The following is a 16,232-nucleotide window of genomic DNA, read 5'->3' as shown; positions in this document are numbered from 1 at the left end:
CAAACAAGTCTACGTCTTCATATGGCCCCCATATAAATTATACCCCCTATATTCGGTATGTTGATGATTTTACTTGTTACTTTTACCTTAACACTTTCCCATTTAAATTCAACATCGCGCTACAAGTATATTTTTTTGTTGAAAGTATCAAGGGAAAAAATATTCTAGATATAATTTCAATGTAATTTTCGACTTAAGTCTAGTTTAGTAAAAACACTTGAACTTTTTGGAATTTTTTCTAGTGACCTAGGGCCATGGTTTGAGATTTTCTCATCTAGGTATGTCCAAAACCGTCTACGCGAACTAATCTTTTTCTAAATTTGATTTTTTGTTTTGAGTTTTTTTTTTTGAGATTTTTCCATCTGTGTTTGTCCCACAAAGGTTACTGAAGACATTTTATTTTTGAAAACATCGTTTAAATGAACTGATTAGAATTGGGTTATGCAGCTGCAGACACCCATATAACTGGACTCAGGATAGATAATAGCACATATTGTATCATTTTGGAAAGGTAAGAGTTTCACCTATAATTTACCATCAATTTCGTCGACCCCTATAATGGGCTCGTTTTAATTTTTTTTGGGCTTTATACAAAATTTGGACCTAAAAAATCGAGAACTTGACTATAACTTCCGAACCACTTTAAATAATTCAATCATGTGACAACTTGTTGGACCGATTCCACATTAGCTTCAAATGATACTTTTATTGTCCATTTTATTTTATTGGATCCGGGTCTTAAACCCGGACCTTCTCGTCAAAATTTGCGGTCCCGACCCCCGAGAAAAAAGTAGTAGATCTGAATCATACCTACCTCTGGCAAAAAAATTTGGAAAAAATCGTAGAGCTTTTACTAAAATATAATTTTTCCTAAGTTTTTGAGCAGAAGAAATAAGTATTTAATTTGTACCATGAAAAAAGTCATCAATTTTGATTTATAAAACATGCTTTTTATACCCTACAACACTTTGTGTTGGGGGTATTATAAGTTTGATTGGGCCAAAAATTATGTAACACCTCGAAATATTGATTTCCCACATAGGAAAGTATATATGGATCTTCCTATCTCGCCGAGCTGAGTCGATCTAGCTATGTATGTCCGTCCGTCCGTCTGTCCGTCTATCCATGTTAATTTGTAATCACTCTACAGGTCGCAATTATGGCCCGATCTTCACGAAATTTAGAATGGAGGTGGGGATAAGGTCAGAATGGAATCCTATTTCTTTTGGAGATGATCGCACAACATTTAGGGGTCGAAATGGACCAAAAACTGAAAAAATCCTGATTTTGCAGTTGCTCTACAGGTCGCAATTATGGACCAATCGACGCGGAATTTAGCATGTGGCTAGAGCTTAGGGCTGCGCAGAAACCTTCCAATTTTGATGGTCATCTGGTAATATTTAGTGGGTGAAATAGGCCACAACATTTGCGTTAAATAAATCGCGGCGAAATCACAAATAGACGAACAGGTCAATTCTGACCGTTACGTAGATGTCGATAGTAAATATATCGGATATATATAGCGAATTATAAACAATGTGTATATACAAAGGAAGGGGATGTTAGCTAGAATGCTTTTATCTCAAGAATGGCTGTACCGATTTTTACAAATTTTGTCAATTCAGAATGCGCTCTTGACATGAAAGCATAAAATCTAAAAATATCGCATAAAAATCGCATAAAAGAGGGCTAGGTCTATTGTTTCAAAGATGTGCGCAGTATATTTAGGGGTTGAAATGGACCAACAAAGGTCTCAGATAGAAACCAAAGGACACGAAATCTCGCATGAAGTTAGAGTTTAGGGCAGCGGGTAGAATTGACCACTTCTTTTCTGTAAAAAATACCAGCAGGCGATATCCGAAACACACAAAATGCGAACGAATGAATCTAAATTTGGAGATTCAGAGGGGCCTCTTGCTTTTGGAGATGATCGCAAAATATTTAGGAGCTCAGATGAACGAAAAACAGAAAAAATTCCTGATCACACAATTGAAGCCAATCGACACGCCATAAGAGAGAGCACGACGAAGTGCGTTAATATTAGGCAAATCTCCCTGGTCAAAATGCTAAGTGCTCCGTGACATAATTTTTAAAGCGAAATCTTTCCAAATGGATTTGGACATAAGGGGGCTTCTAACATATTGCAGCAAAGACCTAAAATGGTAAAGACTAGACAAAATGCATTATGGAAAAATAGTAAATGTGAAAAATGTATAGGGGCGCTGCTCATAACAGTGACATGTTACCATAAAAATCATATTTACAGAGCAATAAACCAAAATATTGGACTCAAAATTGCATTTCATTGACATTTTCAATCAATTGAAAATTGCATTTGCTGTTAAAACAACTTAACATTGGTCATTATGTTGTTATGATATCGTAACAACAGAGGCAAATACCCCTGGTGACAATATTTTGACTCTGACTTGTCCTATCTTTATACTTCTATGTCTTTGATTGCAGTGTTGTAGGGTATCACATGGTCGGCCCCGCACGACTGTAGCCTTTGCTTACTTGTTATTTTATTAATTGTCCGATTTAGATGAAATTCTCCACATACCATGTGTTTGGTCCACGGACAAACCCTATTGGAAATTGTAAGAATCAGACCTGGATGAGAAAAATATAAGAGGGGGTGGATGGCACCATAATAAATTTATGATTGAATTGCGCTTTTTTAGAGTTTATATGCAAAACCAGAGAAATTTGAACCGATACAAAAATAATTACCGATATAAAAATAATATGAATTTATATCACATACCAAACATGATTTCTACTTTTGAATGTCGAATTTTGGGCTAATCTGTAAAACTAAACAGGAAAAATTTCATCTAGATTGCGGTCAGCATTTTGGTTACAATCATTTCTTGTTTAAACTAACTAACACACGGAACACCAGACACTCTGAATGCGTTCAAAACCCTCTGGCAAATAAAACTTAATTTCATCACGTCTAAGTATTTCTAAAGTATCGCCACTTTTACCAATCAAATTTCTTTGGTAATTCATAGTTTCCCCTTTTCATTCATTTTACATATGTATCTTATATATCGTTTCCATATTCAATTCCAAGAAATTAAATGCATCTATGGAAAAGTTTACAAATTTTTTTCATCCACGAGATGGTATTTTTGGTCAAATAATTTGGTTGCCATAGCTAAATTTTTTCTCTCAATTTCAATATTGCGCGGACCTTTCAAAGCGGCAACAAACCATCCTCTTGTCATATACACAAAGTATTTGATGCTGAGCTAAAAAAAGTTCAATATATTTTGTATTAGAATTGGTGCTCAATAAATTTACTACAGCTCGGCTTGTTGGAGGGTTGTGAAACACATAATCTATTTTTTTTCTCGTTTTTGAAGCAGGGTTCGCATATATTTGTGAAATACTTGTTAGAAATGCTTTCAAATACACACATAAATATAAATGTAGATCCACATAGTGTTCCAGGGGGACATAAATCACAAAAGTGGACTTTCGTCTCTCTTTTAGAGAGAAATATTGCCATTAAACCACTCCAAAAAATTGGCTAACATAGAGTTCATGGCTTGTCTCCTTGTCACCTATATATGAAGGGAATATGTGCATAAAATGGCTATAGTCGTGCGGGGCCGACCATGTGATACCCTACAACACTACAATATGTTTGAAGTCCCCTATATCCAAATCCATTTTGGAAGATTTCGTTTATGAATAATGTCAAACAGCCCTGCCAAGAGGTTGCCCTTATTTTTTTGACCCGGAGAATTTGGCCAATATTTACGAACTCCGTAGTTTTGTTAAGTATTCAAAACAATTTCACACGAAAGTTGTGGTCCATTTTGCAGCTAAATATAATCCAATGGTCATCCAAAATTCTAGACTTCTTCCCTGTCTTTAACTCTCTTCTGATGCGAAATTCCGTGTCGATTAGTTTATAATTGTGGCCTATAGAGTGACTATAAAATTAAAAAAAAATTAAATGTTTTTAGTCCATTTGCACCTCTACATGTACATTTTAAGAACAATAGGCTTTAATTCTGACTCCAACCCTACACCCATGTAAAATTTCGTGAGGATCGGACGATAATTGCGATATGCATATAATACCCTCAAAACGTAGTATTGGGGGGTGTAAAAATTTAGAAAATTTACAATTCAAAATTTTAAATTTAATTGAAAAAATCGCATGCTATAAAAAATGTGGCAAAAATTGAAAAATTCGACAAAACATATTCACTTTTTTATTTGTATATTTTCCGCGTTTTTTGTTAGATTTTATAGTTTTCTGGCCAGAGACCATTCCGAATTGATGGGAATTGTGAAAATCGGCCCTGCGGTTCTTGAGTTATAAGCAGAATAAATAAGATCAATTCTTTTACATATATATTGTACCGCGGCTTAGTGAAAATTTTCCTATTTTTTTACATAAAAGTTAGGGTCTATTTTACCCGTTAATTATTGTCCGATGGCCGCCCAAATTGGTAGGTTTCTGCCCACTCCTAAACTCTAACTCCATGTACATTTTCGCGTTGATTGATTCGTAATTGTGACCTACAGAGCAAATGCACAATCAGGAATTTTTTCTGTTAATAGTTTTTTAGAGAACTGCATTATAAATTTTTGTATTACCAATGAAAATTATGTGTTTACCGTTAATTTAAAGGGTTTCCATTCTTTATCCAAATATCCGTTAATACATCATTTTTTGGGGGAAGTGTCACAGGAAGAAATGTACAATATCAAATTTCAGTGTGAGCCTATAAATAAAAGAAATTTGTGTTCTTAATAAAGACAATGAAAATAAGTAAATAAGCCAAAACCATTTGGAACGAACTCGAAAAATTTCAATGAATTTCGAAAAATACCATGTAAATGATGACCTCTATACGGGGGCTATACGAAGACGAGCACCTGCATAAGTAATTTTCTGTCATACGCTGTAGTACCCATTAAGATCTTCAAATACGAAATTTTAAACAATTCGGGCGAATAATGTAGCTAAATCGAAATTCCTAATAAAGGGAGGTACCGTTATATGCGGGCTATCCGTAGACGTGGAGATTCATAGGGATTTTTTTTGCATAAGCTGTAGTACCCATTACATACTTTGAATACGAAAAATTTGGGTAAATAATATCGCTAAATCATCAAAATACAGAATATCTATAGGTACCGTTATATGGGGGCTATACGAAGATGTGGATCTGCACACAAAAAATATTTAGGCATAGGCTTTTGTACCAATTACAAAATTCGAATACGAAATTTGAAGCAAATCAGGTGAATGATGTCGCTAAAATCATCAATATAACGAATATCGGGAGGTACCATTATATGGGGGCTATACGAAAACATGAACCGACATGGCCCATTTACGAACTTAACTTGCCTACTGGCAAAATACCTACCTTTTTAGCTTTCTATCTCAATTTGTTCAAAAGATAACGTGATTACAACAGAGAGATAGACGGACATCGCTAAATCGGCTTAGATTTTTTTTGAATATTTCGAAAGTTAAAAACGGAATGACAAAGCTAATATAAACTCAATAGAATGGTGGATGGTATAATAATCATAAATTTTGGATTAGATTTTCTTATCTAGGATGATATTTTATGAGCTATATGATAGTGAAAAACAAGTAAGGGAAAACCAAACTTCAGGCGGAGCTGACTTTATGAAACCCTACACCACTTTGCATATTTCGTAGAGCTACCTATATCAGATAAACGTTTTTATGGGGAATTTATGAGAATTAAATCATATCAACTATGATCGTTATGTTAAAATCTGAAAAGATCTGTATAAAAAATTAGCAGAGATGTTTATATGCTGTATGTAGTCGTATGTACAAAATGTAGTCGTATGTGTATTACACATTTGGTACACAATTAAAGGCAAATCAGACGAAGATATATATGGAAGCGCTATCTCATCGGAGAAAACCAAAATCGGCCAAGCGAAGCAACTCTTTAGCTCTTTTGAGTCTATTATCTTTCTGTTGCGGTGTGAGTTCTTGCACTTTTTTGAATTTCAATGGCTTTACCCCGAGCTCATTTTTCAATATTTGCCGAATGGAATATTAACGTAACATTATTATTAAACTAAGATCGAGTTCGGAGATGGACAATATCGGGCATCTTCTTGTAGCACCCCCTCTACAAAAGTCAAAATTTCCCCAAAAAATGTATTGTAAGAACATGAAAAAAGTACCTGAATATTTAGAACTCTTATAAAATGTGACAAAACCCACCCGATGATGTAGTGTGGGATGGAAATATTGATTTACCCCTTTAGGTACCTCCCCAAAAAAGGGTCAATATTTTGAGCATGGTCTTAAAATTTCCCATACCAAGATCTGGTATCAAGAATGTATAGAACAGACCATTCCTCCTCGTAGTTCCACCACAACGGGTCAATTTTGTTGAATAACATTGACGCTTATAAAATGCGAAAAAAATGATTATTTTTATACCCTCCACCATGGAAAGGAACATCCTTAAATATTCGTCGTAGACCGCATAATGTATATATATTCATAATCAGCATAAAATTCTAAGACGATTTAACGGTGTCCGTCTGTCTGTCTGTCTGTTGAAATCACGTTACAGCCCACATTATTTGACGTAGAGCATCAAAATTTAGCAGAATAATTTGTATTATGTCTAGGATAGTTGATATTGAAAATGAGATATATCGGTCCACGTTTTAGTATAGTCTCCATATAACGGTACATCCCGATATTCGGTATTTTGATGATTTTTGCCACACTTTTTCATTTGTCGGAAAATTGGTATTTGTAGGTCATAATGGGTTCTAGCTCCGGTGGCGAAACTTTGCATGTATAGGTCCACGTTATGGTATAGCCCTCATATAACGGTACCTCCAGATATTCTGTATTTTGATGATTTTTACAACATTTTTTCACGGATTTGTCTGAAAATTTGTATTTGTGGGTCATAATGGGTCCTAGTTCGTGCGCCGAAACATTGTATGTATAGGTTCACGCTTTGGTATAGCCTCGATATAACGGTATCTTCCGATATTCGGTATTTTGATGTTTTTTGTCACATTTTATCACGGATTTGTCTAAAAATTGGAATTTGTTGGTCATAATGAATTCTAGCTCCGTTGGCGAAATAATGTTTGTATATGTCCACGTTTGTGTATAGCCCTATATAGCGGTACCTCCCGATATTCGGTATTTTGATGATTTTTGCAACATTTTCCCACGAATATATCTAAAAATTGGTATTTGTGGGTCATAATTGGTTCTAGTGTTTCCATTACCCCAAGGTGCAGGGTATTATAACTTGGGCCCGGCCGAACTTAATGTTTTTTTACTTGTATTTTTTTTTTTTTCTTCAAACGTATATCTACATATTTCTCTCAATCAGATATCTGATCTGAATTTATCGGCTCAGTTATTCTGGTACCGCCCAACAAAAGGTTTATATTTAACAATTACTTGCATAAAATTGATATTCGATATCTGATTTTCTTTCAAAAAAATTTTATCAGTATTAGATGAAGTGGGACTCCTCGGTCCCCTATATCTGGTACCTCACACACATTTAAAGATTTTTCCAAAATTATCACATATCTCTCATAAAATAAAGGAAATAGTTCAAATCAGATTTAGATCAGATGAAAAGTGTATAATATTGGTCCACTCCTTCGGTATCTTCTCCAAACAGAAATAATCATAATGTTAGTCAAAATATAATTTAATAAATTTACATAGGCTGGTTTAATAAATGTCGGGAAACGATTACTTTTTAACTTGATTCTGTGGCATATTTTTTTTTTTTTTAAATTTTCGAGATTTTGGAACCAACCAATTTGGTTATAATTTAAATTGTCCCATGTCAGAGGGTACACAAATCTCAGTCGAACCGAATTTAATGCCATTTATACTTGCTTATAGTTTATGCAAAATATTTCGAGTGTTGTCGAGCCCTGTCTAAATAATCTACGACAACATTGCAAAATAAAAAAAAGAAATAGAAAATGTTTTGCAGGAAAAATATTGTGTTTATATTTTATGCACAGCACCTACACAGAAAATACAATAACACCAAGTTAAATAAAAAGCGGAAATAAATAAAAACATGGCCATACGTATCCATTTCGCTTGTATTCACACAGATGAAAAAGTTTGCTAAGTCTCAAATTTATTTTCATTTTTTTATTTTTTCGTTGTTTATTTTATTTGAACTTGACGGTGCCGCCGTATGCTCATAATTGCTGTTTTTACAGAATTGTTGGTACGAAGTGGTGTGGTGTTGTGTGGCATGCCATGCCATTTGATACGACGTGAAGAGCAGCAACGGGGATCACAGACAGGCGCGAATATTGCAGCAAACAATGGCGGTGGCAAAGGAACTTCCCAAAGTTTAACAGTGTCATAAAAACTCTCAAACAAACACATAAAATTCGAAAGTTTTTTCCACAGATTATTATTAAATTTTTTCTTGGTTTTTTTGAAATACAATATTTTTTTTATTACAAAACAATCCGTGTTATGAAGTACGAAAATGTTTGTTAATATTTCAATTGCCACAACAGACCAAGAAGCAACACACACACACATAGGGGGGCTCTTATTAAAAGTAGCATCGATAATTTCATCGGCAACATTTGTTCTTGCCAAAGCCATAACAAGAGACCAACGGTCGCTGACAGAAGTAAGCGGTTTTTTCTCCTTCTTTTTATTAAACAAATGAAAATGTTTACCAAAGTTTAGACAGATGTTCAGGATTGTATAAGCACTTGGACAGCCGAAATGCGGGAGAACTTTATTTCATTTCTTTTTTTTATTTTAAACGGAATGTCACATTAACACTGTGCGAAAGAAGAACATTTCGTTTGTGAATATATACTTTTTTTTTAAATTGGTAGCAATTTTGTTGCTTTATTCTTTTTTTTTTTTTAATTAATGACGTCAGGATTTCTTTAATAATTTGTGAATTTTATGAGAGAGAAATGTTAATTATGATGATAAACATCGTTTATGGCATGGTACCAAAATAATCTGGAAAACTTAATGAAAGATGCAAAAATATCTCATCAATCGGTTGAAGATATATATGGGAGCTTAATCTAAATCTGAACCGATATTGATAATTTCCGAGCTCTATAAGATATCGGGTATCAAATATCATTGCTGTCAAACTTAAACACCAAATCGGAAGGAACATATACATGGGAGCTATAGCTATACCTAAACTGATTTGCACCAAATTCGAAGTACTTACTTCTAAACAGAATTCGGACGGATGTGACAAAATTCAGGTAATTTGGTGCACAATCAACCCGAAATCGGTTGAAAATATATGGGAGCAATATCTAAATCTGATCCTATTATCAGCAATTTCAATAGGGTTCGTTCTTGTATTGTTTGCAAAATTTCATCTCAATCGGATAATAAATGCGAACTGCATTTTGTTTACAAAAATGCATGGACCGAAGGACGGATTGACATGCATACATAAATTAAGTCAGAAAGTGATTCCATAAAGATCCTCAAAAGTAAATATGGGTCCATTTCGCTTCTTTCTCCATGTTACAAACAAAAGCAAAAAGCCATAATAGCCTTACGAGTTGTAGGGTATAAAAGTATTGCAAAATATACGTTTCAAAGAAAATTGGTTGGACGGGGCCGACTATATCATAAAAATTGAAATCGGAGGGTATTCGCAACTCTGAATCGATTTGACGGAGGCTTAGTACATCTCGTAACAAAAAGCACTGTCAAAGAGTGCATTATATGATATCGAAAAGATTTGGATTAAAAATATGCAACAGAGTAATAGATGTATTGGAACCGAATTTCATCAAATAGCGGTCGGATGTGCTAAAATCCATCCAATTTCGGCTGATATTACATATTTGGTGCACAATACCTGTAAAACCTAATGAAGATATACAGATATACAGTGAGATAAAAAAACTGCAACAAAGTCATAGTTTTTTAATGAAAGCAAAGAATGTCGGAAATAGCATCACATTTTAAAATAAGTTTAGATTTGTTCGAATTGGTCACCTTCGACACGAATTATGGCCTTCAAATGGTCAATGTTGCTCTATGGTATTTTGGCCCATTCCCGGCGAAGCACTTGCTTGAGGTTATAGACATTTTGGTATTCTTTAGTGCCATCCTTGCTTTCCAAAATACTGCAGACACAATAGTCCAACGGATTAGTTCCGGAGATTTTGGTGGCCATTGTGTGCTGGAAATGGAGCGAGGAACCTCATTTTGTAACCATTCATGGGTGGCGCGTGCTGAGTGCGAAGGTGCTGAGTCCTGTTGGACTAAGGTCTGCAGCCGAAATGTTTGCGTGCCCAAGGCTTTAATACACCCTCCAGAATATTTTCGCGATAATATTCGGCATTTATTCTGATACCACGGTCGATTAATACGAACGGAGAGCGACCATCGGCGGCTACACTATGACCGGCGCTTGAGTTATGGTGGCCAACCGAAGGTGCACATTTTCAGCTGACCTCTTTAGCAAGTAAACACGACCAGTTTGTTTGTTTACAAACTGCTGGACAACGAATGTTTTCTCGTCGGAGAAAACCAAATTCGGCAGTTCACCACTTTCGGCCAAGCAAAGCAACTCTTTAGCTCTTTTGAGTCTATTTTTTCTGTTGCGATGTAAGTTCTGGCATTTTTTGGGATTTTAATGGCTTTAGCCCGAGGTCATTTTTCAATATTTGCCGAATGGAATATTGCGATATGTTCAGTTCACGAGACATTTTTCGGCCACTGCGACGCGGGTTTCGATCAAGTCGCTTCTTTACCTTCCGAACCATTTCTGCTGATGTTGCTGTTTTCATCCGTCCACTTCCTTGACGTCCGTCCACGCTACGCTACCAGTTTCGCGGTAACGAGCGATCGTACGAGACACAAAAGATTCATTCACATTTAAATACTGGAGTGCTCGAACGATAGCCACTTGTGGTTTTCCAGCCAAATATAAACAAATCACACTATCACTCTTGAATTCCATCACGAATAACTTTTCTTTCTGAAAAATACTCATCAAAATGCTTTGGTACGCTTGTAAACAATATAATGAGCTGTCACTGGAATCATTTTAACAGCTGTCTGACGAGTGACTTAGAACTGACAGCAGTCTGAAGTTGGTTGCAGTGTTTTCATTTCACCCTCTATCTGTTGGGGTATTATAAGTTTGATTGACCCTCGAAATATTGGTCCTGCACATGGGAAACTATATATGAATCTTCCTATCTCGCCGAGTCCGTCTGCCATGTTAATTTGTAACCCCGCTACAGGTGGCAATTATGGCTCGATCCTCACGAAATTTTACATGGAAGTGAGGTTATAGCCAATATAAGCATATTGCTTTTGGAGATGATGGCAAAATATTTGGGGTTTGAAATGGACCAAACACAGATCCTCATCAAACTGTGACTCGGGTTTTTCATTTTCAATTCTTCGAAAATAAGCAAGAAGTGGGCGTTACGTCATCGGGTCATGTTGAATGAATTATTGTGCACAAAAATTGAAGATTACGATATTGGCAACATTTGGTTTCAACAGGACGGCATATTCAAAATACCCCCATTTTACAATCGATTTTACTTTGTTATAAATTCATTAAAAATCTCATTTGTAGATCCTACAATTAACGCGTGACGAGATCAAATAATTGAATTTAAAAGAACATTATTTAACAATTTCTATAACAAAGAGATTATGAAAGAGGCAATGTAATTAACAACTAAGCTATTAAATCCGATTATAGTTTGCAAGTTTTCCGTGTTGGATAGAATGAAAGCATCTAATTGTAAAATATCTGCAAATAAATTATGTTTATTAATTTGTTGTTGCTTTATTTTCATAATTGTCCATCTAATTTACAAACCAAGAACAACGAACAAGAAAAATGTTTGCACAAGCAATTAGTGAATTTCGGAACCAATTCGTTTTATTGTGATTTCGTTTGTCTTCCTCGTTTCGGTTTATTTCTGATGCTGTGATGTTTTCGAGATGAGCTTTAAACGCTAGCATTCAAACTTGTAGAAACTAATTCGATTGTAATATACTTGAAATTTAATTTGGTTTACATTTGCCAGAGTAAGCAGAACTTGCTGAAAATAAGAACAGTAGCAGCAGCAAAAACAACAACAAGAGAATGCTAAAACAATTTCAAAAAGTTCTGTAAAATGTGTTGTGTTGTTTGTTGTTTCCTTTTTACAGTTTTTACACCGCCCGAAAATATTCGAAGTAGCGCTCAAATAAATTAAAACACTAAAACAATTAATTAAAAAGCAAAACTTTATTCGCCGTTTGGGAGCACGGATTGCTTTGTTTTGTGGGAATATTACACAAACAAATATTGTTAACAGTGGGACAAGTTAACATAGTTAGGTCGACAGTGAAATTATAGTGCGAATACGTGAGAAACCACATATTTTGGAGGAATGTTGTCTCGAAGTTTATAAAGCAGTTTTGAATTTATTAAGAATAGACTACTCAAGATTCACAATATAATCCATAATTCCACGGATTTTGAGGAACTCTAATCAGAGAATTTCAACAAATGTGGAAGATGAGGAGAACTTGCCCAATCTATTTTGGTTACTTTGCGATGTAAACTTCCAAAACACAAGTCTTCTATTTTAATTCGCACCACAATAGTATGGAGGGTATATTTCGATTCTCACTCCATTTCGAAATATAAATGATAGACCCAACAAGGTATATCCACATTCTTGGTCAGCATAAAATTCTAGGTCAATTTCGTCCCGCCTGAAATTGATGAAATTTTACTCAGACGTGTTTTCTGTCTTCAAGACTTTAAGTATTGAAAATGAGCTATCTAGGTCCAAGTTTTAATATAGGCCCCATAGAACTGTACCGACAGACTAAATGTTTCATTGGTGTTTTCACGATTTCAATCCGAATTTGCTGTAAATGTAGGAATATGTATTCCCAGTATGTATAGGGTGAGATAAAAAAACTGCAACCGATTTTAGACAGCTGTCAATTCTAAGCCACTCATCCGACAGCTGTTAAAATTATTCCAGTGACTGCTAAATATATTGCTTACAAGCATACAAAAGCATTTTCGTGAGAATTTTCCAGAAGAAAAGTTATTCGTGATGGAATTTAAGCGTGATAATATGATTTTTTTACATTTGGCTGGAAACCACTAGTTGCTATCGTTAGAGCACTCCAGCATTTAAATGTGAATAAAACTTTTGTGTCTCATACCATCGTTCGTTACCGTGATACTGGTAGCGTAGCCCGACGTCAAGGAAGTGGACGAACGAAAACAGCAACATCAGCAGAAATGGTTCGAAAAGTAAAGAAGCGAATTGATCGAAACCCGCGTCGCAGTGGCCGAAAAATGGCTCATGAGCTGAACGTATCGCAATATTCAATTCGGCAAGAACTTACACCGCAACAGAAAGAAAATAGACTCAAAAAAGATAAAGAGTTGCTTCGCTTGGCCGAAAGTGGTGAACTGCCGAGTTTGGGTTTCTCCGATGAGAAAAATATTTGTTGTCCAGCTGTTTCTAAACAAACAAAATTATCGTGTTTACTTGCCAAAGAGGTCAGCTGAAAATGTGCACCCTCGGTTGGCCACCAGAACTCAAGCACCGGCCATGGTGATGGTGTGGGCCGTCATAACAGCCGATGGTCGCTTTGCGCTCGTATTAATCGACCGTGGCATCAGAATAAATTCCGAATATCGCGAAAATATTCTGGAGGTTGTTTTAAAGCCTTGGGCACGCAAACATTTTGGCCGCAGACCTTGGACATTCCAAAGGGACTCAACACTACCGCACTCAGCTCGCGCCACCCAAGAAGGGCTCCAAAATGATGTTCCTCGCTTCATTTCCAGCGTACAATGGTCACCAAAATCTCTGGATACCAATTCGTTGGACTATTGTGTCTGGAGTATTTTGGAAAGCAAGGTTGGCACTAAAAAATACAAAGTGTCGATCACTTCAAGCAAGCGCTTCGCCGGGAATGGGCCATAATACCACAGAGCAACATTCGGGCAGCGTGTGGCGGTCGTTTGAAGGCAATAATTCGTGTCAAAGGTGACCGATTTGAACAAGTCTATAGTTATTCTAAAATTTGACGCTATTTCCGACATTTTTTGCTATCATTCAATAAAATTAGAAAAATGTAAAAATTATGGCGTTTGACTTTGTTGCAGTTTTTTTATCTCACCCTGTTAATATTTCGTACGATCTATTATGAGCATTTCGGGGAATTACAAACGGAATGTTAAAGTTAATATACCATCCATAGGATGGCGGAGGGTATACAAAGGGCTAACAAGAACTTTTCGAACGAACATTTTCTGTCAGTTGACCAAATTCAAAATCTGACGATGTTCAAATTTTATTAATTAATATGTTTATATCATGTAAGGTCTTCGAGAATTATCGAGCACGCCAGAGATACGCATACAAATTATCGGACATTACTAAATCGACCCCAGCTGCCTTAAAACGGATTTCGTTCTAAAAGACACCGTTTTATATGGCAACAATCGGCCTATAGAATTTCATGATAAGGCTGAGGATATAAATAAGCCCATAATTAAGATTTTTATTTGGTCTGTCCTTCATATCTAGTGATTAGATCTTGACCAATCTACACTAAAATTACCACAGATTTCCCATTGTTCTCAAATATTAGACAAGAAAGGAAAGTATCATTGCACAACACCAGAAACCTATTCTTATAGATTATATTTTCAAATATCTAGGAAGAAGTATCTGAATTTTAAAATCTTCCATGTTATTAGAACCCACGTTTTCAAATATATTTTTACGAACGGAAACCACGCTTTATTAGACCGCCAACCCACCATAAAGAAGAAAGAACCCATTGTAAAGGACATTACAATAACAGAAAACACCCGCAAAAAAACATAACGTATACTCTGTAATTTGGTCGAAATGAAATTGGAGGCAACCAAACGAATTCGGAGTAAGAGTGAAAAGCGTTGCTGTCCTTACGACGAACATCAGACAGCAGCATTTCCACGAAAACATCTAAATTTACATTGTTTGTGTTGCATGTCACAGACAGTGTGGTTGCATCAAACCGAAAAGGATAAGAGAAACAATTAAAAAACCTCATAGAGATGACAAAAAATACAATTGGGCACAAGTCGTTGATAATGCACCCTAACTTATAATCAACAGCAATGGAGCTCAAACCAATTTTGATGGAAATAAAAAAAAGAAGCAGGGGTTTGTGTAAAAAAACATATTTTTTAATTCAATAAAGTATTTACCCACACCATGTTGATGTTATATTACTTATTTCCAGCCCAACCACTTGAACCGAATCAAACACTCCGTTTAATAAGTTGTAGCGCACAAAGAAACACAAGAGACACTTGGTTAGGCAGCTGCCATTAAATTACAAGGACCTCATATTTCTTTCACTTAGCAGCACAACAGCGACATTGAATTGTGTGTCCAATTCAACCCGAACACTGACTGGTGTCCACGTCCAATATTCGTATGCATTGCTAGAATGTGTGGGGGTCTATGCATCCTTTGACATTCTCTAGCACACAGTGCATTTAAATAAATTATTGTGTACCCATTATATTTGTGCAGAGAAAACATACCGAGCTCTGCATTCTGGTTATAGATGTAGGAAAGTATAGGTGTTATCAAGCGGAGTTTGAAACGAGATGAGTGTCGTAGAACCGCAAGATATGATTATCGATGGCTGCAATTAATTTTGAAGACGGAGGAAGATATCATACAACTCACAACAGTATCCAACTGATGAATATTGGGAAATACGCAATAAAAAGGCACAATATTTCTAAACGTTTATAAATGTTTTTCCGTTGGTCTATTGTTTCTTATCCGACGTTTCTGGGTAAAATGTTGTATTATACCCTACAAACCTCCCTCATCGTAACCTAAACAGACCCACATAGCCCAGTGAATGAGAATTATTTGCTTTACGCCCTAAACGATATATTGTTGAAAGCTGCATTTTCAGTGTGTTTGGTTGATGTTGTCCTCTTTGCTCTCAAACCATTTCCTCGTTGATTTTGCACTATGAAAACTTTAATTGATATATCATATATGCCTACGAGAACTCGAATGGCAGTATTTCTCTGAGAACTGAAATGATAATCAACTTTTCTACATCCTCCACCATAGTATAAAGGGTAGATTACGTTCGTCATTCCCTTTATAACACCTCGAAATAACTATTT

Source organism: Musca domestica, unplaced genomic scaffold (assembly GCF_030504385.1).
Source record: "Musca domestica strain aabys unplaced genomic scaffold, Musca_domestica.polishedcontigs.V.1.1 9, whole genome shotgun sequence".
NCBI lineage: Eukaryota > Metazoa > Arthropoda > Insecta > Diptera > Muscidae > Musca > Musca domestica.
Note: the sequence above shows the minus strand (reverse complement) of the source record.